This window comes from Eupeodes corollae, chromosome 2 (genome assembly GCF_945859685.1).
Source record: "Eupeodes corollae chromosome 2, idEupCoro1.1, whole genome shotgun sequence".
NCBI lineage: Eukaryota > Metazoa > Arthropoda > Insecta > Diptera > Syrphidae > Eupeodes > Eupeodes corollae.
Genome location: NC_079148.1, coordinates 64,249,260 through 64,275,732, shown reverse-complemented (window position 1 = coordinate 64,275,732; position 26,473 = coordinate 64,249,260). Strand labels below are relative to the sequence as shown.

The 26,473-nt window shown below is 34.5% G+C and overlaps 1 non-coding gene across 1 annotated transcript; it reads left to right on the top strand.

The window, feature by feature from the left end:
* The first annotated feature begins 6,754 nt into the window (after positions 1-6,754).
* Trnaf-gaa (transfer RNA phenylalanine (anticodon GAA)) lies at positions 6,755-6,827 on the top strand. Its single transcript has one exon. It is a non-coding gene; the product is annotated as a tRNA-Phe (tRNA).
* The last annotated feature ends 19,646 nt before the right edge of the window (positions 6,828-26,473 follow it).

Sequence of the window (26,473 nt, the reverse complement as noted above, 5' to 3'; positions counted from 1 at the left end):
AGAATAGGTATGGTGGCACAAAACTAATCCAAAAAAAAACATTTTAGTTTTAGTTACCAAATCAATAATAACAATGTAAAAGTAACTGTTTTTGAGAGTTTAATTTTAGTGAAATGCTGGTAGATAGTTATAACAGTGATAACCGTCTTCTAAACAAGGCTTGGTTCCAAAAATGTTCAAATCCATGGGTTTGTCTAAGAAGCTCGATAATTTAAGGGAATACTGATTCCAGCTATGGTGAAGGTTTAAAAAGCGCTCCTTTTTCGCAGGTCATGAAAATAGTAATTTAAGGCATCTGGCCCATGTAAAATTGTTTCGTCGGGAAAAATTGCCTTATGCAGTCATACCTTTTTGCACATCCCAGCTCATGTTTTCTTTCACGAACCACAAGCGTTGGCTCTTTTTTGCGTCATTAAGCGTTGATTTTTTCTTAAGCTTCAGGCGCTTTAAGTATTTGGCATGGCGAATCGTGAATTTATCAGTGGAAAAGCTGGCCTTAATTTTATCTTCTACCCTAGTTTTAACTGCTGATAAAGCTAAATTTGACGTTTTTCTAAAGATGTTAAGGCAGGGAAGTGTCTCTTTTAAAATTGTTCGAGTAAGAAGATGGTTTTTGAAATTGCTGACTCTATGACACTTCGTGCTATAGCAAGGCATAAAAGACCTTTAGAGCAATAAACATCTATTTCATTAACACTCAATCAAGAACAATTAATTAGTACCGTTTTTCCGAAAAAAAATGAATGCATATAAAAACAAGGTTGATTTATTCACTTCTTTTGCATATTCTTGACTTAATTAACAAATTGACGAATTTGTCATTAAAGTTTTGTTAGCTTCATCTCTCCTTTAACCAAATTTTACATTTTGTTGTTAACAAAATAATCTCTAATGTACCAAAGTTGTTTTTTTTTTCTAATCCATTATGTAACGGGAGAAATATCGATTTCACTTCTCAAAAATGTCTGCTTCTAACCTTATGACATATGAAAAAACTCTTCTTTAATATTTTACCTCCATCGGGTCGGAAACAGTTTTGAATTTTTATTGAGCAAGGGTTAGCTGACGTTTTGTTTTTTCAAAAAACATTCATTTGGTTTGCATTGGTAAAAAGCTATGAGAAACCCCAAAGTTAATTTCATAAACACCATCTCAAAGGCTTTTGGGATTTTTCAAAAATACTACAAAACAAATTGAAATTATAGAAAGTCGATTTTTTAATAAATATGTATTAGTAACTGCTTTTGGAAATAGTTTTTTCCAAGAAATTTATTTAAAAATAGAGGCTTTGTAGAGATTTAACGTTGACGTTTCATATTTTTAAACACTAAGAGCTTCTTTAATTTTTTAATCATAAAGAACCAAAGAATTTTGGGAACACAAATTTTGATTTTTTAACCATATGGCGCACTTCTTAAGTGGAAAGTCGAAAACTTGAAAGTCGGAAATTTGTTAAACAAATCTGGGGATCTAAATCCCCATGCTCATAATCCAAAAATGAAATCCCTAAATTAAAAATTTTCAATCGCCGTCAATAACTGTTGGTTTCCATTATTTGTGTGTAAGCCTTGATGATTAACTTGGGTATAGAATCTGCTTAGTTTTTTTTTAGTTCTTAATCAGAAGTTCGAACCCTGGTCAATGGTCATCCTTCTTCTCATCACAAGCCTTTACGCATGGATTCACCATATTTCGAGTTTGGCGCCAAACATAATTTCTTAGATATACTCGAAATATGGTGGATCTGTACTTAAAGACTTTAATTTTGTAGATTTTGAATTTGGGAATTTTAGTTTTGGGGGTTTTCGTTTTTGAGGGATAGGTACTACATCCAACCCTAGTTGAATTGGTTAATTTTTCGGGAAAATCAAAGCCTTAAGCCAACAGCTTTTATTCAATAGCAAAACTTATTACTTCGACCACAACAATACTCTGGTGTCAAGTAGAATGCAGGATGGCGGTAATAATCAAATTCTTTAGCGTGACAGCTAATAGTGACAGTCATTAACTGACAGGAACTGCACAACAAGACAACATCGTCGGTAATGCAGTACAGCTGCCATTACCCAGTGATGTCGAAGAGGGTTTTAATTGTAGTGTTGCCATTCAAGTAAAATTGTATAGTATCTAGTAATTTAAGCGAAGAAAAAGAATATTTTAAAAATTTATCGCTATTTAGTGATTTTTATAAATTTGTGAATAGTTTTGACTTGATGTTTTTGTATGTAACTTTTGTAACTGAAAACAACTTTTCAACTATCAAAAATAAGCCGTTAGATTTTGTATTTAAGTGAATCCCGGTAATGCGGACTCATTAACGTGGAAGAGCAAGTGGAGGTTGCTACTTTGGTTTCAAAAAAAGCTTCAAAGTTTAAAATGCGAGTTTCGGAAGCACAATTACATTTTTGTTGGGTTTGTTTACTTAGAAATTAATACCAAACACCTGTCGATACTTCCTCAACACCTCAACTGTAATAATTGGGAAGAAGATTTTGAAAGAACAACTGAGTTACTTTGCCACATGAGATTGACGAACGTTATGCTTTTTGGAGACCTGAACGCGAGAATCGGGCTAGAGGCAGAAGAGAATCAAAGGATACTGTTTGTAATGCAAGAGGAAAGAAACTCCTAGAGCTTTGTGATTCTTTTGGACTTTCAATTCATAATGGAACGAGTGCGAGTGACACCTCGGGTAATTTCATATTTATTGGAGGCTAAGTATCATCGTTGATTGATTGTGCAATCCTAGGTGAAGACAGGGAGTCACTGGTGACAGATCTTAAAGTTAAAGAATTTCCGTATTCGGATCACCTTCCCATTGTTATAACTTTCCAACGGCAGCGCTTGCAACCAAATGATGATGAAATTATTAGCCCGCAATCACTGCTCAGACTTAACTGAAAGATATCGCCAGCCTCAGCATACATACAATAACTGGATGGTAGACTACAAGCACATCAAAGACCAGACTTTCAAATGTTAGAGCAAAACATAAAGGAATCCCCAACAGCAGCCTCGTAGAAAAGGATGGAATTCCGGAAATGAGCCTTGGTTTGATCAAGAATGCCGAAATGCTAGGAAGATTTCTTTGGCATATTTGAAAAATGTTCGGAGTTCCTCCCAAAGATCATTTAGGATTAACTACTTAGAGGCCAATAGGAAATTTAAAGAGCTATGCAAAGCCAAGTTGAAATATGAAGAAAAACATGCATGCAGATTGCTATCTTGTAAAAACGCTATGGTCTTTTGGAAACTGGCTTGGAAATTAAATGGAAAACAACCAGTAAAATACATTAAACTGTGTGCAAGTTCACTTTTTACTTCAAAGATCTACTAAATTCCGAAACAACGTTAGCAAACTGACATTATGCAGTTCCTCGATTTGAGAACGAAATTTTTGACCCAGAACTTACGAGTAGTATGCATGAACTTAAACAAACTTTATGGAGACTTAGATATGGGAAAGCGGCAGGTTCAAATGGTATTCCAGTAGAGTTCTACAAATACGGAAGAGTCACACTGAAAGATCATCTTGTAACATTATTTAATAATATTTTTGAGGGGAATCTTTCGGTAAATGAATTCAGGACTGCTGTAATATTCCCGATACACAAAAAAGGATCTCTTTTCTAAATGCAACATATAAGATCTTCACAATAATGTTACAGAAACAACTTACAAGATGGATTACAACGCAAAATGTGCGAAACGAGTGACAAGCTGGTTTTAGATCGGGATACTCTACAATCGACAATATCTTTGTCCTCAGGAGTCTTGCTGAAAGCTTTTGCATGCAGGGTAAAAAATTGTATGTATTTTTCATTAATTTCAAAGCAGCTTTTGACACGATCAAGAGAGGTGCCTTATTTTACAAATTGTACAATCTGAGATTTTCGTTGAAGTTCGGCTTAATACTCGAAGAGTTGTACAGAGGAACACGGGCTGCAGTTTGGAATGGAGCGGAACTTTCGGATTGGTTTGCATCTTCGTCAGGAGTGAGGCAGGGATGCACACTGAGTCCTACTCTCTTTTTGCTCTTCAAAAATGATCTGATTGATTTTTTTCCTGGAGGAGTTGACTTTGCGGGAGAGCGAACAAAGCATTGATGTTCGCGGATGGGATGATATAGTCTTCTTTGCTTACTCCCCAGAAACACTCCAACTTATGATAAACAAGATTTACAATTACTGTTGTTTATGGAATTTGGTTGTCAACACTCAAAAATCCAAGGTGATGATTTTTAGAAGAGGAGGTGGACGGAACACATCGAATGAAAAGTGGGTGTTTAACGGAGAAGACATTGAATGCCTCAAGAAGTACAAATACCTAGGCGTCATCTTTTTGAGCAACTTAAACATGGAAAAGCATTTAGTAGAAAAACTGCAAAAAGCAAAAACAGCTATAAATATAGCATGGAAAAGAGTTTTTATGAACGTCAACATAGCACATAGTATAAAATATAAAGTATTTGAAGCTGCAGCGGAGAGTATTCTTTTTTACGGCGCCCAAGTTTGGGGATGTAAAAAGTTTCTCACAGTGGAAAAACTACTAACTCACTACGTGAAAAGAGTATTTCGTATGCCATTTAACACACCAAACTATGTTATTATGCTATAGACAAGATTTTCACCTCTATTCGTCAAAACCCTTAAACTGCAAGCGGACTATTTACTGAAAACTTTCAAGATGCCTGATTCCCGACTGATCAAGAAAGTAGCTCTTAAAGCAGTACAAAATCAAAATAGCTGGTACAGGGAGTGGAATTGTGCTCGCCGAATGATGTAACGTGGAGTTCAATTTAAACGTTGGAAGCATATCAAGTTTCAAGAATATCTTACATGATGTGATTGCAAAAGTAGATGAAAAATGTAGAAAAGATTATGTAGCTGAAGCTTCCGAGTCCTTATTCAAAACTATTTAAGGAAGGCTGAACCACAATCTTGCTGAAAGAAACTACTTCAGTGATTCAAATAGTGTGAACGAGATTTCAACACTGGTTAGACTCCGAAGCGAACTTATAAGCCTGAATTTCATAAAACATAGACCCGAATTACCATTGGAGTGCAGTATTAGCAGTCTTAGAGAAAGAGAGGACGTTATTCATTTCGTTGGAAAATGCCCTACTTTAAAGGAAACAAGAAGGAGCTTTTTTGGAAGTGACTTTTTATCGAATGAACAAGTTGTTGCCTTGCTGAATGAGATAAATTCAGGCAATTTGTACAAATATTGCAAAATCGCGTTAAGTTATAGATCTAGAATTATGAACGAAGATTTCTGATTTATCAAATAATAATCCACTCAAATTAATTCAAACTTAACGTAGAAAAAAAAATTAAAATTATCTTCTTCTTTTTTAAATGCACATAAATAATTATTAAAGCTACAATATTTGTATAATTTATGTTGATTGTCAATCTGGAAGACGGCAATTGCCCATGTCATAATGATTTTTTTGTATGTATGTAAAAACATGATTTGTTAAATGTATTTATAATATTCTAATAAAAAATCTATCTAACCTAATCTAATGTAACATCGAAGCCTTAAGCTAGCGTTTACATCTACCAATTAACCCGAATTTTGGGTTTGAGTTGTTTGTGTCTATAACATCATTGGACTTGCTTAGCTGGGTAATCAAATTGTTAATTTTCTAGAAGCATCATTTCCTGGGTAATTTCCCAATATCCTTAAACCACCTTCGTCCTTCTTCTGCTCAAAACAACAGAAATGCAGCATTTTCAGCCCTAACAGTGGAATGTGGATGTCTTATCATTTTGAAAAACAAAAATAAAAACTAGAAGTGGACTCATTTTTGTTTCAACCTTTTTACAAGACATGTTTACGTTTATTTTGTATCTTCTATGTTCCTACGAGCTACGTGCGGGTCATTTTAAGAACTATATGAAACAAAGTCTTTGAAATTATTTCTTTCGTGCGTTGTCGCATCGTTCTCCGCCGTCATACAAATGGAATGTTTAATAAAATAAAAAAGGGGATGTTATTTTAATTTCTTTGATAATAATACAAAAGACAAAGTACTCAATGGAATGTACCTAGGAACTAACTCAATGCAAATAAAAGACATTTCACAACAGAGTTTTATTTCGCTAATATTAGGTCACAAGAAGCAAAGAAGAAAAACCCTTCAATTTTATGTTTAAATGAAGCAAATGTACTTTTTGCTGCCCTATCTGGACGTGTAAATGACCAAACAAAAATTCTCTAAAATAAATATAAGTTCGTAAAAAGATCACTTTCTAACATAAAAATGGTCTTGACTTTTATTAAAAAAGACAAAAAACTTAAACCGAAGCTACCTCTTTTTGTCTTGATGTCGTTCAAAAAATGCATACCTTAGAGAGCAGCATACAAATTAAAGAAGAACAAATCCCATATAAAATTACAAAAAAATATCTACAGATGGGAAGAAGGAAAGGTATTTTCATACCTATCTACCACTTTTAAGAATTGATTGTAAAGAACTTCAAATTAATAAAAGAGAAGAAACTTCCACCGTATTGTTGGTTTTCAAAAACCGGCTTTTAGTTGTATATTTGATGCGCATGTTTAGAGAAACGAAAACACCAACTCTTAGCAATGAGCAACAAAAAGTTTATATAAAAGTCTTACATTAAATATTTTGTTGATGAAATCGCTGCTTTTGTTATAAACTATAGATAAGACATACTAATAATTTTTAATTCTGAGTCATTATTGAGTCTTTTATGAGTTCTTAACCATCTAAATTTTATCTGCCGAAATAGCTCAGTTGGGAGAGCGTTAGACTGAAGATCTAAATGTCCCCGGTTCAATCCCGGGTTTCGGCATAAGTCGATTTTTTTTTCAAATTTACCAACCAGTGTATTTTATGAAAAGAGCAATAGTTGTAAGTTAAATTGATTATAAAAAATAACAACTATTAAATATCTTGGTCGAAAGTGACTTTAATCACAACCATAAGATTTTTATACTTTGCTTTAAAAAACAATGAATGTAGTCTGTGGCTTTTCAAAATCGATGTACTGTATTTTAATGAATAAACGAAAAAAATAGAAACGATTTATGAGACAGATTACTGTAGCTTAGTTAAGTCAAACCTGAACAATGAACATAGTGTCGTAAATAAACCACTCATCAATTTACCCTGGAAAAGATATGGAATAATTATACAATGGGGCGTATACACACTTTTAATTTTGTTTGTAATTTTTGTTAAAGTTTTTTTTTCTCCTTTATTTGGGTTTACGTACTTTGAGTTGGTTTGATAATTGCATCTGTATACATACGTGCTGAGCACAAATTCCATCATAAGTCTGTCCAACAAAACCAAACAAAAATAAAGTTTTTTAACGACATAGGTTTCATATTTAGTCATGTGGCTGGTAAAGGTAAATATTTAACTAGGTCTTGATTCAATTAAAGAATGCCGAGCAAAATAAGACCACATGTGAATCTATTTGATGAATCATAATCATATCAATTACTGATTTTAAATATAATTAACTCCTAAACGTATGCACCAGTTTGGATGGTATTAAGTCAGGTTCTTTTTTCTTCCATCTGTAGGTTTAATATTATTAACATTGGCAGAATGGTATGCAAACCCTGTTTTTGTTCTGTTTCTTCTTTTAGGGTCTTATGTGTGACACACGCATCATTATTTAAGTATTTTAAGTAAGAATACGTCCTAAATTTAATTTTCAATGTTATACAATAACACAGGGCAACAAGGTTTTGATTCAGAAATCTATACTTTTCCGAAAGGAAATCACTTCTTCAAGTCAGGTTTTTGAGAAGACCTTTATAGATGAAATAGTTTTCATTCTATTATTTTCTACAAAATTGATGATTTTCCAAATCTATAATTTTAGTTTAGTTTATTCATCAAACAGAGATTAAATCAAGCATTTTACAGACTACTTAAAATTAAAATAATGAGGCTGGGATGCCACCCACACCGATAACTTCCCATCCTGTCTGTCGATTTGTCTTGCTTAAAAGATTGTCTATATGTACTGGTATCAATTTTTACCAAATTTACGTGCTATTTTTTGTAGATCTTATTTTTTATGAAAAACGGACTGTTGGATTTTTATATAAAAATTTCTGAATATCGAAAACAATATTTTCTTAGAAAGTTTTAGTATTGCTTTTTTTAGAGTTTTATTTTTTGTAAAAAAACTGTCAATTCGATTTTTTTTCAAAATTTTATCAAATGTTGAAAACAATAACAATGCAATCAGAGAAGCCGCCTCTGATGTGCTAGGTTTTAAACAGCCACCACCAAGGAACCCCTGGTTTGATGAGTAATGTCGGCAGGCAAATGCAGCCAAACAAGAGGCACGCAAAGCGGCTCTGCATAAAAGGACGAGAGCTGCTCGTGAGCTCTATGAGCAGAAGAGGCGAGAGGAACGCCGACTTCTCAGAAGGAAAAACAGAGGGCATGAGAAGCGTGCGGTCGAAGATGTTGAGAGGTATAAAAGCAGGAATGAGGTTCGAAAGTTTTATGAATAGGTGAAACGCAATTCACAGGTACATAAACCTAGAACCGAAGGCTGCAAAGACGAAAGTGGAAACATCATAGTGGAACCGCAGTCAATGCTGAGGATATGGAAGGACCACTTCTGCAGACTGTATAACGGCGATAAAGAACTGAATATCACTGTCAGGCAGGATGACCCATTCGATATAGACGACGAAAGCCAACAATCCCGTCCTCCGGACTTAGACGAAGTAAAGATTGCCATATCTAAGTTGAAGTCTAATAAAGCCGATGGGGCAGATGGCTTGTATGCCGAGCTCTTTAAAGCAGCTGGGGATAAGCTGGTTAGGAGCATGCGCCAACTTATCTGTAAGATATGGTTGGAAGAAAACATGCCCCATGAATGGAACCACAGTATTGTTTGCCCGATCCTGAAAAAAGGAGACCCTCTAAACTGCACCAATTATAGAGGAATCAGTCTACTTAACATCGCCTATAAAATCTTCTCTGCCGTAATATGTGAACGTCTAAAGCCCATCGTCAACAACCTGATAGGTCCTTATTAGTGTGGTTTTAGACCAGGAGAGTCCACAGTTGATCAAATATTCACATTACGGCAGATCCTGGAAAAAACCCAAGAACACCAAATCGACACCCACCATCTTTTCATCGATTTCAAGGCCGCATATGACAGCATCTACAGGGACGAGCTGTAGATTTGGCATCCCTGCAAACTCGTCCTTTTGTGCAGGATGACCATGGAGAATTCACGCTGCTCCATAAAGGTTGGAAACAACTTTACAGAACCTTTTGATGTCAAAAAAGGATTTAGACAAGGTGATGCGCTGTCATGCGATTTTTTTAACATCGTGCTTAAAAGAATAGTGCAGAGCTCACACGTCAACACTAGAGGCACTATCTTTCAAAAGTCTGTCCAATTACTGGCATATGCTGATGACTTTGACATAATCGGAAGAACTCAGCGTGATGTCAATGGGGCTTTTGTGAGTATTGAGGCAGAAGCGGCAAAAATGGGTTTAACGGTTAATGAGGGCAAAACAAAGTACATGCTGTCGTCAAGAAAGGACATACAACACCGACGTCTTGGTCAAAACGTCACCATCGACAGACGTACCTTTGAGGTAGTCAAGGACTTCGTCTACCTAGGCTCCGCTGTAATTGCAGAAAACAACACCAGCGCTGAGATCAAACGCAGAATAACTCTTGCTAACCGCTGTTTCTTTGGACTAAGAAAGCAATTGAGTAGTAATGTCCTCTCTCGAGGGACCAAAGTGTTGCTATATAAGACCCTTATCATCCCCGTCCTGCTATACGGTGCAGAAGCATGGACCATGACAAAAGCGGATGAAAGCACCTTGGGTCGCTTCGAGAGAAAAGTTCTTCGTGTGATCTACGGTCCCGTATGCATCGAAGGGGAGTGGAGGAGAAGATGGAACGACGAACTGTACGGGCTGTACAGCGACGTAGACTTAGCCAGAAGAGTAAAAGTCCAACGACTAAGATGGCTGGGTCACGTAGAGCGCATGGAAACCAATGCTCCGGCCCGGAAAGTCTTCGAATCCGCACCCACAGGACAGCGCAGTAGAGGAAGACCGCGGATCAGGTGCCGCGCACAAGTGGAAGGTGACCTCACCCAACTTGGAGCGCGAAACTGGAGACATCTAGCTAGGGACCGAGCTAGATGGAGAAGTTTGTTGGGTGAGGCCCTAGTTCACACAGGACTGTAGCGCCACCTTGTAAAGTAAGTAAGTTGAAAACAATATTTTTTATAAGAGAAAATTAGTTTGAAGATAATATTTTGAGTTTTTGAAAGGATATTTGAGTCGAAAATCAATTTTTACCAACTTTAGTTAATTTTTTATTTTGGTTGTTAATTTTTTGTAAGAAAACTGTCAATTCGATTTTTTTCAAAATTTTATTAAATGTTAACAGCAGTATTTTTTGAAAGATAAAAGTAGTTTTAAGCCAATATCTACAATTTTTGAAAATTTTGAAATTTGAGTCGAAAATCAATTTTTACCAACTTTTATACATTTTTTTTTTTTGGTTTTTTATTTTTTGTAAAAAAACTGTCAATTCGATTTTTCTCAAATTTGTCCTAATGTTGAAAACTATATTTCTTATAAGATAAAATAAGTTTGAAGCCTAAATTTCAAGTTTTTGAAAAGATATTCGAATCGATATTCAGTTTTTACCAACTTTGAGTAATGTTTTTTTTAGATTTTTGTTTTTTTATAAAAGAAAAACTGTCAATTTGATTTTTCTCAAAATTTTATCAGATGTCAAAAACATTATTCTTCGTTGCACAAAATTGTTTTGGAGATGAAATCATATTTAGTCATAAAATTTTGATGGTGACAAATTTTTGTTCAGTTTTTTGATTTATAAAAAAACCGTTAGTTGGATTTGTTTCAAAAAATATCCTTTTTTGATATCCCGTTTTTTTTTCAAACTGCTATGGTAAAAAAACCAGGTACGCAATTTTCTTGAGAGCCCTTTCTGCATCTTTCTGCATTATTATCTGTATAACAAAATTTATTTGAAATCGATATCTCTTCTAGTTCTTGAGCAATAGACGACGAAAAAACTTCGCGAACGTACGGACGTACAGACGTACGGACGTACGGACGTACGAACGTACGTACACACGCACGCACAGACATCTTTCTAAAAATCTTTTATTTCGACTCTAGGGACCTTGAAACTTCGAGAAATGTCAAAATTTTCAATTTGACAAATCGGACCCATTACAATAACTTACTATGAGAATTATGGAATAATTCCCGTCTTTAATATTTAACTTCCAGTGTTACATTCTTTTTTTTAACCATTAGTTTTAAGTCCTTGCCTATCCTACATAAACATTGAACCATTTATGCTAAAACGTTGTTTGCCCAGAGAAAATTATTAACTTCTCATAGTAAGTTATTGTAATCGATCCGACTTATATACAATTTTGACGTTTGTCGACGTTTCAAGGTCCCTAAAAATCAAAGATTTTAGGAGAGATGTCTGTGTGTGCACGGAACTATTTGCGTCGTCCATATCGCAATAAGCGGTAGAGATATCGACAAATACATTTTGATTGCAGAAATTACTCTCAAAGAAATTTATTTTGTTTTTTTTTACTATAGCAATTTAAATTCAATTTTTGCTTGACTCCAAATATCTGACGAACCAAAATAGCTTGTGATTTCAATTTAATTGTATATTTAAAAATGTTTTTTACGAACAAAAAATTATATAACTTAAAAAATAATTTTTCGTTTTAAGAAATATCGGAGCAAGATAAAATTGATTTCCTCCCCGAATATCTTGGCAACAATTAAAAATATCACCTTTAAACTAATTGTATCTTATACAAAATTTGGTAATCCAATTAATTGTCAATTTGTAATCCTAAGCACAGTTCGTAATAACTTACATATGGTTTATTCGAAATTTTCTAGAATTGATGAACTCAAATGATGACTTCAAAATTATTTGATTATCTTCATAATTTAGTTGTTAAAAAAGACAATGTTTTTAGAAAAATTCAATTGGTATTTTTTATTATAGAGAAAAACTTTAAAAAATTCTCCTTAAATTGATAAAAATTTTTTGGACTAAAAATATATCAGGAACAAAAACAGATTTTTAAATCAAAACTATTTTATCATATACACAAAATATTGTTGCTAACTTTTAATTATTTTTTAGAAAAATTCAATCGACAACTTATTACAAAACAAAAAAAAGACTATAAAAAACTGATAAAAATGGTTTTCTACTCAATTAGTATGAGAGCAAAGATAGATATTGACTTGAAATTTTAAATGTCATACAAACATTATAAATATTTCGCAAAGTCTCTAAAAAAGTCTTAAAATGGACAGACGGGCACGGGTGTGAAGTATTTGTGTGGGTCGCATTCAAGACTCTTTTTAACTACCCATATTAAATTATTGTAATGGGTCCGATTTGTCAAATTGAAAATTTTGACATTTCTCGACATGACAAGGTCCCTAGAGTCGAAATAATAGATTTTCAGAAAGATGTCTGTGCGTGCGTGTGTACGTACGTTCGTAGGTCCGTACGTCCGCACGTTCGTACGTTCGCGACGTTTTTTTCGTCCTCCATAGCTGAAGAACCAGAAGAGATATCGATTTAAAATACATTTTGTTATACAGATAATAAGGCAGAAAGATGCAGAAAGGGCTCTCAACAAAATTGCGTGGGTGGTTTTTTTACCATAGCACTTTGAAAAAAAGATGAAAATTTTGGTTAACCTCTAATATCTTACGAACCAAAAACGCTAGAGACTTGAATTAAATTTTATATAATATATTGTAACGTGATATCAAAGAAGTATAATTTTTGAAAAAAATCCATTTAATGGTTTTTTTATAAATCAAAAAAACTGAAAAAAAAATTGTCGTCTCCAAAATTTTACTACTAAAATATGATTTCATCTCCAAAATAATTTTGCGCAACGGAGAATAATGTTTTTTTTTATAAAAGATAAAAATCTAAAAAAACATTACTCAAAGTTGGTAAAAATTGAATATCGATTCAAATATCTTTTCAAAAACTTGAAATTTAGGCTTCAAACTTATATCATCTTAAAGAAATATTGTTTTCAACATTTTGACAAATATTGGAAAAAATCGAATTGACAGTTTTTTTCCAAAAAATAAAAAACCTAAGAAAAATTAAAAAAGTTGGTAAAAATTGATTTTCGACTCAAATATCATTTCAAAAATTTGAAATATTGCCTTGAAACTAATTTTATCTTTATCTTAATTTTGAAGAAAATCGAATTGACAGTTTTTTTTACAAAAAATAAAACTCTAAAAAAAACAATACTAAAACTAGGTAAAAATTTACTTTCAACTCAAATTATTATTATTATTATTCCAAGCTTTATTCACTCATTGATACTTTAAATTTTACAATAAGACTTCTCCATCGTCTTCTATCTAGTGCTTCTCTCCAATAAATTGGGCATATTTTTCGGATGTCATCCTTCCAGCGTTAATGTTGTCCACCTACGCTTCTTTTGCTTTCTAATGGTATCCATTCGATTACTAATTTTTTCCATCGATTATCAGGTGTACGTATTACATGTCCTGCCCATTCCCATTTGAGTTTCTTAAGCCTGTGTCTAACGTCTTCAAAATTAGTTTGACTTCTTATATTCTGATGGTTAATTTGCTGGGCAATATGAACGTTCAAAATAGGTCTCTCCATTGCTCTCTGCCATGATTTCAGTGTTTTTCGTGACTTGCCAAGTTTGGCACCCATAGGTGAGGACTGGAAGAACTGTTAAGTCAAACACATATTTAATTGTTTTATTCGAAATATTCAATGTAAGAAGATGCTTAACGTTCCAGAACTGCCTCCAAGTGTTCGTCCTTCGCTGCTCTATATCCCTTTTTTCTTTCTCTTTGAATGAGATAATCTCGACTCAAATAACTTTTCCCAAATTAAAAATATTGGCTTCAAACTTATTTTATTTCACAGAAAATATTGTTTTCGATATTCAGTAAATTTTATATAAAAATCCAACAGTCCGTTTTTTCATAAAAAATAAAATCTACAAAAAAAAACTTTTAAGCAAGACAAATCGACAGACGGGATGTTAAGTTATCAGTGTGGGTCACATCCCAACAAATTCATAATCTCTTGATTCTGCGTACAGCGTTGGGACTTTACGCCCAAAATCATAACAGCCAAATCCTAAAACTTCGCATAAAACCAAAATTGGTCAATAAGCCCAAAAACTCAACAAAAAACAAATTTTAAATAACAGAACGCTGAAATTGTTATCATTTTGGTCAAAAGAATTTTATGGGGGTTGTGGCATTTATTTTGGGCATTATGACTATTATCGTTTCTTATCTCTTTTCACCCAACGACATATAACGTTAATCATAAAATGACTTAAATCCCAAAACGAGAAATAGCGGACAAAATATCACTAAGAAAACGTGAGAAAGCCCGAATAAAATGCCATATCACCCAAACCGTTTTTCAATGTTATAACGCCCACAGTCAGAAATGTCATAACTCCTATACAAATTTTAAGTGGCTAGGCTTTGAGTCGCGTATAAGCACCCCCTACATGGGCGCATTATAGAATTTAGGGTAGGTAAGAATTTGAGCACAAGCAGGGGAGTTTCTGGGGGACAGTATGCCCTTCATACATATTTAACTGTTTATTCGCCATAATTCTAGCACTGTAACCAAGAAAAACCATTTCCTTTCATTTCACTTTAAAAATTGTAATTTCTTCACTCTCTGAAAGCTTTTGATACTCTTTCTTGACGTTCCGAGTTTTGCCAGAATCCCATATGTTGAAACAAATGACATCTGTTAGGCGGTATGTCAATTAGTATCTTGGGAATGATGATATTTTAAATTTGATTTGGACAGCACAACATTGATTTTGAGTTTTGTTGCTTTATCTCCTGAAAATTTTTTTGAGCGATAGACCCATTTTTGGGCGATAAAACAATGAGATATAAGATTTTTAATCGTTCGCAATAAGACGGAAAGCTTCCTTTTATTTGGAATGTCATAGAACTTGAAAAACGTTTTAACGACCAAAGTTTCAGTAATTTTTCCCAAATCGTTAAACAATATATTGTTAGCAAAATTGTTTTGGGAACAAAGACATTTTTAATTTGGGCGATATGGTTTTAGGCGAAAAGACCAATAATTGTCTTTTATTTTTTTCTGTTGTAAAAAGAAAAACTACTTTACGAATACATTGTACTTTGGAAGTCGACTAATTAAAAAGAAAGAGAATTCATCAAAAAGTACAAACACAAATTTCAAAGTCCAAATTTTATATGTATGTAATAGATAAATATTTAAAAAAAAGACAAAATGTCAAATATTCTTGCAATATGAAAATCCACGAATTTTTTACATCTGTCACTCATTAAATTGTCATATCATATTCTCTTAGTGGTAAAATTATTATACATTTTTAGAATTATCAAAAATACTCGAAAGATCAAGCTCAGAAACAAATTTAACAAATTCTTTCATTCCGTTCAGAATTGATTATAATCCAGAATTTGTTGAACAGAAAAACTTAAATAAATATTAGACAGTTTCATCTGATTTTATTAAACTTATATAATTACATTATCACCTTTCTTTTGGCACATCCACTAAATCATTCTCCAATTTATTACAACAAAATTAATAAAACACACAAAGGTGACAGAAGATCAAAATGTCATGACCTTTTGATTGGCCAACAAGTCAAATATCCTTTTCCCTTCGTATAAGTTCAATTATTTTAATACAAAAATGGAACATTTTCCCATATAAAACTCAAAAAATCAAAACAGGATTCTGTATAGTGGTCCACCAAGTGGAAGACAACTTAATACCATTATCCACGTAGTCAAGAATTAATGTTCATATGGTACCTATGCATATTTCCATTGCCTATATATGACACATACCCTTTGGTTGACGTTAAAACTCGTTTTTTAGTCCTGACACACCTCTCGCTTATTCAGCATCATATAAATATCTTATATAATCCTTTTACTGAAATGAATAAATCTCTGGGTGGATGCTCAGGATTCAGGAATTATCAGGAGCATTAGGTATATGCTTACACCAAAATGATGCTGTGTTTATGTCCTTTGTGTACTGTTTGTCTGACACTTGACACTCAATTACATGGAAATTTGTTGTTTTTTTTTTGTTTATTTTTTTCATAGTTTTAACCCATCTTTTAGGTTAATTTTTTTAAGTTATAATCAATGTGATATGTTTATTTTGTTTGCAGATTTGAAATAGAGTTTTGGGCATATAACGATATTTTTCTTTTCGAAAATGGCCATTTAGTGGTTCTGAGTAATGGCACTTCTTGTCAGTCACTTAATGGTAAAAGATGTCAATTGATTAAAGTAATTGGACATCATAGTTATATGTCACTTCAAATACGTAGAAAATGTCGCATGCGTTCACTTCTGGAATTTTGAAGTTCGAATAAAATTTGTTCAGTTCCTTCTGTTTGTACGTATTTTTCCTTTCAGCCTTCTTTTCCATTTTTTAATAGCTTTTTGGATTTAGTTTGATAAAACAATAAACAGATATCCTTGTAATGAAAAAATTGAAAATTCTTTATAATAATCCAAACTTAACTTAAGCCTTACTTTTAAAACCAAAAAAAAAGATAAGCAATTTGAGATCTGACAGGATGACGAAAAGATAAAATTAATTTTAAACTTTGGACTCAAGGGCACACATAGCTAAAAATCGTATGATGAAACAAATTTCTTAGTACTTCGCGTTAAAAGTGTGTTTTAGGATAGCAAAGGCAGTACAATTAGTTGGTTGCAGTAATGCATCACAGTTTTGAAATTTGACGAAGAAATTAAATGGTACAAAATATACTATCAGTCGGCGCTTGGACTCAAACAGTTTACAAACGCATTTTTTTAAAACTGTTGAACCCTGCAGACATAAGCCCTTATATGTTTTAATACGCTCCACAAGGCTTTATTTAAAAGAAAAAGTTCGCCTATCAGTAAATTCTCCATCAGATGGAAAAACTGCAGGTACTGATAGAAGACCAGCAACATTTTATAGATATGGAATAGGCGAACTAATGAGTAAGGTACCAAATATTTGAACATAAAACTATTCAACGACAGTTTTAAGATTCATTAATTTTCTGAACATTTAAAAAGGCAGCGTCGGGGATCCTAAAAAGTATAGAGGAATCTCATTTTTCAAATTGAAAAGGGTGAATAAGTGGATAAGTGTAGTACCTACCTGTGGCATGATGGTTAGTGCGTTGGACTGTGGACGCGTATAGTTGGAGGAATACTTTGCAACGCACTCTTACAATTGCAGTAAGATGCGTTGACCTCGTTTCACCAACGCCTTAGCGAGAGAACTTCGTTTGAGTGACATAGCCCCACCAAACAACATAAACCTGACAAATACAGAAATTGACCAACATTTACCTGTTGTAAATGGACAAAACAATAAAACGAACGATGGAACGGACAATTCCAAAGTACAAAGAACGGGACCAAATGGCCGCTTACAGAAACGCAACTATTGACGCACTGCGAGGGCACAAGAGTGGATTACTGACAAGACTCAAAAACTTGTACAGACGACTTACAGATTTACACGACTTGGAGGTTAGGACACTGAAGTCGTCAATAAAAAATGTCAATCTGTTGATTAAGGAGAACTACCGGTTATCAATTAACAAGTACTGGGACCGCAAGATTCGGTCAGTTAATTCTAGTGACCCTAGTATGTTCCCCAAAACAAAAAGATATACAGGAAAAAGAACGACAATAACCTTCCGAGTCTGAAGAAGAACCGAAGAGAACAGAAACGTACTCAGGACAGCGCAAATAGATCCAGAAGAAGCCATCTTCGATGATGATTTTTATATAATTAAAGATCCGAAGGAAAAAGTGGAGGCGGTGGGAGGTGCTTTCCAGCAAGTGTAAAAGGTTAATGTTAGCATTCGCCCCAACCACGACCTGGAAAATAGAGCCCTACTTAATCACTTTTACCTCCGAAATGATATCATACAATGGCGATCTGAGAACCGCGGTTTCATGCGGTTCAATGACGATTCCTTGGAAAATGCCATAATCGCCGAAACGGGACCAAGTCCCTTGTTAGTGACGAAGGTTGAGTTTCAGCTCATCTTCAATTCAATAAAAAATAAAAATTCCGGATAAACAGTTCGGGTTCAAGGCGGGTTATGACACAATTCATGCTGCTTCTAAGCTCCTTTCTGATATCCAATGGAATAAATCAAAAAAACAATGCACAGGTGCTGTTCTGGTTGATTTGGAAAAGGCCTTTGATACCATATAGTTAGACGGTCTTTGCCTAAAACAGAGCAGGCTTGGCATTAGCAAGCCATTGTTGTTTATACTTTATGATATGCTTAACGGTAGAAAGTTTGTTGTCAAAAGTGGCAATGTAACTTCTACCACAACATTCTCAATTAAAAATGGTCTTCAACAGATAGCGGTGAATTCACCGATTCTCTTCAGCATTTACACCAGCGATCTGATAGGTAGTCTTACAAAGGCAATTGCGTACGCCGACGATCTAATTGCGTACAGAACGGCCTGAGAGGTTGAGGTTGTTAGAATTTTCTTGCAGCTTGATTTCAACAAGATTCAGCGATATTGCGACGACTGGAAACTGAAAATAAATGTCCAAAAGTCGGAGACAATTCTGTTCCGGACCCCGTTGGCTGGGGCCTCGAGGGATACGTGCAAGAATTGGCGCAAGATGATATAATCTGACCAGGGCCAGAGGAGCCTTCGCTCTGACGTAACGGCTATTTTACAGCAGTCGGCTTGACCCCATAGTGAAGGTAATTTGCTACATGGCCCTAATACGGCCGATGATCGTTTATGGTTGTCATGTGTGGTTCAACGTTGCCCCTTCCCAGATGGAGAAGTTTCGGGTGTTCGATCGGGAGTGTTTACACTCCCGATTTCGAGGTCACATTGCCAGAGCTATGTCTTCGACCAATAATTTAATTTTTGAGACGTTCTATGCGAACGACAAATATTTAGAGAATGCAGGCTTGAGCGGCTTCATTCTATCAGAGACGTTCTTCTTTCTAGATAGATGCGGTCTGATACAGGATAGATTGGCAGTTCCGCTAATCTACCACGTCAGACGACGAACCGTGGATAGGCGACTCCTGTACAATAGGGACGTCATGGCACAAGCCGGAGCAGAGCTCCTTCGGTTCAGTAGGGCTGTGTCCGAACGAGAGTAAACTGATAGAGTGAAGCAGAATGTCGCTATAATTTTTCCACGCGACGCGACGACGACTACGACGACGACGACTACAACCACTACGACCACGACGATCCCGAACAAAACCACGACGAAGACTAGAATAGAACCTTTAACGTAAAAAAGGTCGTAGAAAAATTTAGCACATTCAGCACGTATGATGCTGATAACTCCGACCACTCAGCTTAGGGTGGGTTCAGCGAATAAATTGATATCCTATTTGAGATGATATCGTAGGGGATCAATTAAATTGATCAGAATATACAAATGTCGGTGACCACAGGGGTGTCTATCCTGAAATTGAGAAATAAGGCGCCAGCAATTTTTTTTATAATTAAGGAAATTGCAAACCTTCGGAGCGAAACCGACGGTGAAAGAAGTTTCAATAAAAGATTAAGTCTTGGAATTAATTTTCAAAATATTTATTATAAAGTAAATTGCCTGGGAAACCTTGCAATTTAGTAGGCTAAAACCCAGAATCTTTTAAACAAAGAAACAAATCGTTACTCAAGAAAAAATAAGATGGACCGGTAACGTTTAGTCCCGAAAAAAAATGTAAACGGTTTTATTTTAAGCGGGTCACGAGTTCCGTAATTTTCGGAAATAAAGCGAACAGCCAAAGCCAAACGATAATTTTTTTTTGATCAATGTCTCGACAACGAAATAATGTGATTCAACGGAAATAATTTTTAATCAAATAAACCAAACTATTATACTTAGCTTATTTCTCCTGCCAGATTTCCCTTCCTTCCTTAACCAATTTTCCTTCTTTTCCTCTCCTGTATCTTAAAGAGTATATCCCACCAAATCTCCAAAATTATTCTCCTTTTTTCAAATTTTCAAAACACTTCCTCAAATTAAATTTTTTGTCCAATCAAATTTCTTTGTTCCAAAATTACTTTTCTTTCGATCTATTCCATTTCGTAGCTTACAAAAAAGTGAGCTTCAGGCTTTTTCTTCAAATACCCAGTGCTTTCAGCAAATCAGTGACTTGGGTTTCGGTCGCGTCATTTTTTTCAGCAACGCTCAGCTTGTTTGCGTGAGTGTGCCAACGCAGTTGCAAACCCAGTAGTCTTCTCTTACTCGCACTTTAATCTCCCCAGCTTAATGGAAGTCATCCCTGAATTCGCCGCGCTTTACTCTGACTTGTAGAGTGCGGGAATGCAGCGGGTGCATTCAGCCACCTAACATCCCCGATTCAATTTTGAATGAAAGAAAAACCTTGGAACTCAAGAAATTTGACTGTTCACACTTTGCATTTTCTCCACCGATATTTCCCAGCAAAACAAATATAATTGTGGAAACTTGATGAAAATTAGTAAGTTTCGATTAATAACAATTGTGGAAAGAGAAATGTGGCAGAAGTTCGCTACACGCGTTTTAAAGTTATTTCGTTTTACTTTCGCGCAGATTTGGGAAAATAGGGACTTACGTTATCGTTCCATCTTGTACATATAAGTATAATAAGGGTGTAAAAGTTGGGCTTGAAGCCATTCTCCCATGGAGTAACTTCGGCATTCGGAGACTAAGTGTCGACCGTGCCAATTTTGGTTTACTGGAGTCAGACCATCCGTCTGACACTTATGGTGGTAATTATGCTAATTCTTTGGGGACTGGCTGTCACCCGTTCTTAGTATTTGACAAGACCGCCCGTCTGTCACCTTAGTTAAAGTGGAAAGCGTATCCACTTTATGTATATAAAGTGGTAGATTGTTGGAAACCCTGTAGTAATGGAGGAGGGAGGGACAAGTATTTGGATGACAGAGAGAATGGTTCTTGTCGCGGTAATTTTTACCGTGACAAGGAGAAAGAGTTTCGGTGGCTTCAATTGGCACTTGATAGTGGGTAGTCGGGATGGGGTTTGAAGCCTTTCGGATTCTGCATATAAACTGTAGGTCCCCTTCATCCCTGACAATAGTACTCGCACACAGGAATATTTGAGATTTGTTAGTCACTAGGCCCTGGTTCTCTACGGACTGTTGCAGCACCTAATTTATTTATTTATAATAAGTGGATATAAGGTACTGACAGAGTTCTAAGATGGCTTCAGAACAGGTTACTCAACTACAGATCACATACTTGCACTTAGAAGTATTGCTGACTCATTTCTGTCCCGAAATAAAACAATCTATACTCTTTTTGATTTAGAGGGGGCATTTATAAAGGTATTCAAAAATGCGCTGATTAATAACTTATTTGGATCCAAAATGTCATAAAAGTTTGGACAAGTACTACGAAATTTGTACATACTAGAATGGTTAGAATTTATCAGAATGTTTCTTGGCATAAACCAATGAAAGACAGGGATGTGCAATTAGTCCAAATTTGTTTGCGCTTTTCATTGAAGACATCATAAGTTCATTACGCGGGTACTATGATCAAAACCTTGCTTTCTGCGGAAGATGTCGTTATGGTGGCATACTCCTCGGAAACACTCTTACTGATGATAAACATGTTTTTTGAATACTGTTTCGGACGTAATTTAGTCGTGAACTTAATTAAGTCACAAATAATGGTAAATAGGGAAGGACTGGGCAGTAATAGTTAACAGTGATATTACAACAATGACAACAAGAATATAAGTGATTAAAAAAGATGAATTCCTGGGAGGTTATTTTACCTCACGGAAAAACTGGCGAGGACAAAACCGCCAAACGAAAAAAAATTCAATACAAATTTTATATAATAAATTCAAGTTAATTAGTTTAAATTGTTGTCAATCAGGCAGACGGCAAAGCTATTGTTTATACTAATTGTAAAATATCGTTAAAGTTAACAAAAAAATGTAAATATGAAAATCCTTAAAATTAGTTTCAATTTTGAAAAAAAAACCTTAGCCTAAAAAAAAAACTAGACAAATTTACCTCTAAATTTGGCTTCAAAAAATGTTAACCAATTTAGGTATCAAACTATTAAAAGTTCTATGAAATATTTGAATGTTAACAAATGTGTATACAGTTCCTTAAATTTAATATCTTTTCTACCCTTGTTGTTGTGTTCCCCAATATTCGAACATGCCTTAACTTAAACATATGACTATACTTTTAGAAAGCCGTCTATACAAACAACATATCCTACTTATAAAAGACGTCCATAAACATATTTATACGTAAATGCGAAAGGACACAAGTATTTAATCAACACCCCATTTATTAGCAAAGGATTAATTAATTTATTTGATCACCATCCACCCGAACATTCAATAAGTTATGTCACAATGTATAACGTCTATAGAGAAACTGTATACACTACACAGTATAGTTTTAAGAAGAGGACCAACTTTAACTAAAAGAACAGTAGGACGGGATGTGTTAGGATGTGGGATGAGAAAGGACCATCACTTATGTGTGCACAGACATAGCCACACACACAAATCCTTGATTTTATTTTACTATACTCTGTTTACCACTATACTAAAGTCCAGGTCCAGAAGATATATTCCAGGATAGACCACAAATATTTAACCAGCTGAATTTTAGTCCCGAAAATATATATGTATGGGCAGGCTAGAGCGGGTGGTAGTTGGAGCGGTGCGGTACGGCGGCGCGGCGTGGCGGGGTGACTGCGGTAACATCGCATCGGCTGAAAAGACGAAAAGGAGTAACCTTTTTGAAACAGAGTGTGAAGCCCATAGATAAGGGGGACACACATTTATAACTCCGACACAAATGGATGCCAGACTCGATGCCGATGCTGATGCTGAGGCTGATGTTGAACGGCAGCGCTGCTTCTGAAGAGAGGTCGAATAGAGATTTTCGCCGGGCGTTTTACCAAAAGCACCCCGGGCGAGTACGCACATAATTTTGCCGGTTTAGTAGTAAAAGTTATAAATGTGGTTTTATACCCGAAGGAGGTCCTTCGAACGCATTCCAATTTTGTAACGTCACGTTTGGCCTTTTCCCAAAAAAGTTAAATGGACAAATAATAAGTCCTTTTCTCTGTTTCCATATATATTTATTTATATATGTATAAGACCAGTTCTAGGACGAGCGGACAACTGATGCTGTTACTATTTATAAATATGTATATGTATTTTACGTATGTATGAATGTTGGAATATTGAAAGTTAGTTGTTTAGTGCGTTCTAAAGTTTCCCTTAAGTCAGAAGAAGAAAAATATTTATTAGAAATTAGAAACTAAGTTTTGAATCAAAAGAAAAAGGATTTTGGTTTTCTGAATACAACAAAACCATTAGACCAGCTAAGGACGTACATTTTGTAGTAAAATTTTAAACTTATAATATAAATGGAGGAACAATGAAAGTTTGAATAAATTGCTATATGATTGAAGGAATTTAAATGACAACATTTTATTTTAGAAATGTTATTTTTATTAGAAAATAAATATTGGAATAAGAGTCAATTGGTAAATATATCTTCAAAGGATTATAAAGTGCAGATTTGGAATAATACAACGTTTTTTGTTGAGAAAACTTGATGTGTACATGTGTAAGTATTTTCATCATAATAATTCAATAGATTATGCTGTAGTTAAGGCCACTAAAAATATTGTGAATACCATTGAATACTTTGACTAAATATTGAATACATACATTAAAAAATATAAACTAATTTGATCTATTCAATACTGCAAATTTTCTTTCTATTATTTTGTGTAGAAAAAGATTAATTTATAATAAAATAAAAAGTAAGTTATTGTTATATTCTAAGAAAATCACATTTCGAGTCATATTTCAAGAGCTGGGATGCGACCCACACTGATAACTTCCCATCCCGTCTGTCGATTTGTCTTGCTTAAAAGTTTGACTATATGTACTCGTATCAATTTTTACCAAATTTGCGTACTATTTTTTGTAGATATTTGAGTTGAAAATCAATTTTTACCAACTTTTAATAATTTTTTTTAGGTTTTTATTTTTTATATAAAAAACTGTCCATTCGATTTTTCTCAACATTTTTCAGAATGTTGAAAACAATATTTCTTATAAGATAAAATAAGTTTGAATCCCAAATTTCATGATTTTGAAAAGATATTTGAATCGATATTTAATTTTTACCAACTTTGAGTAATGTTTTTTTTTAGATTTTAATTTGTTTTTTTAAACTGTCACTTCGATTTTTCTCAAAATTTTATCAGATGTCAAAAACATCATATTTAAGTCGTAAAATTTTGGAGGTGACAAATTTTTTTAATTTATAAAAGTATTGTAAGATATTTAGGGTTAACCAAAATGTTCACCTTTTTTTTAAACTGCTATGGTAAAAAAACCACCGAGATCCTTGATCTTGAGATCCCTTTCTGCATTTTTCTGCCTTATTATCTGTATACAAAATATGAAATCGATATCTCTTCTGGTTGTTGATCTATGGACGACGAGAAAAACGTCGCAAACGTACGGACGTACGAACATACGTACACACGCACGCACAGACATCTTTCTAAAAATCTTTTATTTCGACTCTAGGGACCTTGAAACGTCGAGAAATGTCAAAATTTTCAATTTGACAAATCGGACCCATTACAATAACTTCCTATGGGAAGTTAAAAAACACATAACAATTAGAAAAATGCTGTAAATTTTGAAATAAATCGATGTGCTGTTAATATAATTGAAGGATTGAAGATTATTTCATGCTACTACTGCACCTCAAAGGGCTCATCCGGTAAGTCATTTATTGGAATAATAAAAAAAAAAATTAGGTGGCGCAACAGTCCATTAAGATGTTGTTGTAATGTTGTCAGAGATGGAAGGGACCTACAGTTTATATGCCGAATCCGAACGGCTGATTTGAGAAAACACTCCTCTTGGAGGATTTGTCAATTCCTCGCAAGAGGCAGTACCCGTGAAAAAAGTTAGGTGGCACAGGCAGCGATTGAACCCCTTTCATGACTGTCCAACGCACTTACCATCACGCTACGGGTACTACCATATATTGGAATACTCTTTCTAACATTTAGTTCGGCATCTCAGGAATACATTTTTCAATGTTGGCTTTCACTGCTTCAGTCACCGCGAACTTGTCGCTATTTGCATGAGGCTTAAAATAGTTCTAGCGAACATCAACTATAGGCGTTAAATTTTACAATCAAGGAGGCCTAACAAACGGCCTAAACGTAAAATAAATTTGTTGGCCAAATGGTCGCCATGACCCCAGCAGCACACCTCTATCCGACAGTTCAAGTCTTTTGCTGCTTATAAACTTACAACTTTTTTTCACATACCCAAAGAAAGAAGTCCAGCTGTGTCAGTTCAAAGGATCTTGGCGCCAATTGACATCGCCACCATCCGCGATGGCACAGCCATTGAGTTTGTCGCCGAAGACGAAGAGAGCAATTATTTTGTTAGATTTGTGACAAGTGGCACCTTCTTGTTGAAACCGCATCCATATCTTCCAGTTCGCCCATAAAAAGTTCGTTATCATCTTACGATAGCGAACATAATTGTCAATAACTACCTGACCGCCCTGAATTTGAAAAAAAGGCCCAATACTACTTCCAGCCTGTAAGCACCAAACAGTCACTCTTTGTTAAAAAAATTGGTCATCCATTGTTGTAATTTCTTGCCACAATTTTGACCATTGACGACACTTGAAATGGTCAAGATTCTTTAGTTCTTGAGTCAATTGCATCTTTGCAAATAATAAAAATAATAGGCCTGAATAACTTTAACGCGTTGCTCTTTTCATGGTTAAAAAAGAGTAAATTTGAAATTAAGAAATATCAAAGAATATGCATAACAGAACTTGACGTTTAGGCATGATTACTATTCAACATCGGCCCTTAAAATTTAACCACCCTTTAGAATTTAAAAAAAAAATATGACTTTAAATGTCTTAATCTAAGGTTTATATTACTTTTATAACTTTACCCAAGAAAAATTAAAATTTTCTAATTTAAGTTAAAAAAGAAATGAGGAAAGTTCTTATAATGTTTTCGAAGGCTTATGATCTTTTACACCAGTAATTTTCCATTTGATATATGTCACTACTTAATTTATTTAAATGTAAAAAAGTTGTCCTCACTATCCCCTTTCGAACGGGAGCGTACAACGACTTTTTTTCAAACTCTTTCTCTTTTGCTTAAGTATGATTTTTTTGATTAAAGGGATACCAAAAAGGCTTTAAATTTTGCTCTCTAAGTATACATTTCAAAAAGAACACAGCTGAAACGATCCTTACAAAATCATACAGACATTAGGCTACCCTT